Source organism: Triticum urartu, chromosome 4A, assembly GCF_056163025.1.
Source record: "Triticum urartu cultivar PI428250 chromosome 4A, HENAU_Tu73, whole genome shotgun sequence".
Lineage (NCBI taxonomy): Eukaryota > Viridiplantae > Streptophyta > Magnoliopsida > Poales > Poaceae > Triticum > Triticum urartu.
In genome coordinates, this window is record NC_141876.1 from 25,794,468 (window position 1) to 25,795,648 (window position 1,181).

Genomic DNA, 1,181 nt, shown 5'->3' on the forward strand with positions numbered 1-1,181 from the left:
AAACTTTGTCAAGGTATGTGCTTTGTGAAAGTCCAATTAAGCGTCTTGATTTATCTCTATAGATCTTAATGCCCAATATGTAAGCAGCTTCACCGAGGTCTTTCATGGAAAAACTCTTATTCAAGTATCCCTTTATGCTATCCAGAAATTCTATATCATTTCCGATTAGTAATATGTCATCCACATATAATATCAGAAATGCTACAGAGCTCCCACTCACTTTCTTGTAAATACAGGCTTCTCCAAAAGTCTGTATAAAACCAAATGCTTTGATCACACTATCAAAGCGTTTATTCCAACTCCGAGATGCTTGCACCAGTCCATAAATGGATCGCTGGAGCTTGCACACTTTGTTAGCTCCCTTTGGATCGACAAAACCTTCTGGTTGCATCATATACAACTCTTCTTCCAGAAATCCATTCAGGAATGCAGTTTTGACATCCATCTGCCAAATTTCATAATCATAAAATGCGGCAATTGCTAACATGATTCGGACAGACTTAAGCATCGCTACGGGTGAGAAGGTCTCATCGTAGTCAATCCCTTGAACTTGTCGAAAACCTTTTGCGACAAGTCGAGCTTCGTAGACAGTAACATTACCGTCAGCGTCAGTCTTCTTCTTGAAGATCCATTTATTCTCAATTGCTTGCCGATCATTGGGCAAGTCAACCAAAGTCCACACTTTGTTCTCATACATGGATCCCATCTCAGATTTCATGGCTTCAAGCCATTTTGCGGAATCTGGGCTCACCATCGCTTCTTCATAGTTCGTAGCTTCATCATGATCTAGTAGCATGACTTCCAGAACAGGATTACCATACCACTCTGGTGCGGATCTTACTCTAGTTGATCTACGAGGTTCAGTAGTAACTTGTTCTGAAGTTTCATGATCATCATCATTAGCTTCCTCACTAATTGGTGTAGGTGTCACAGAAACCAGTTTCTGTGATGTACTACTTTCCAATAAGGGAGCAGGTACAGTTACCTCATCAAGTTCTACTTTCCTCCCACTCACTTCTTTCGAGAGAAACTCCTTCTCTAGAAAGGATCCATTCTTAGTAACAAATGTCTTGCCTTCGGATCTGTGATAGAAGGTGTACCCAACAGTCTCCTTCGGGTATCCTATGAAGACACATTTCTCCGATTTGGGTTCGAGCTTATCAGGTTGAAGCTTTTTCACA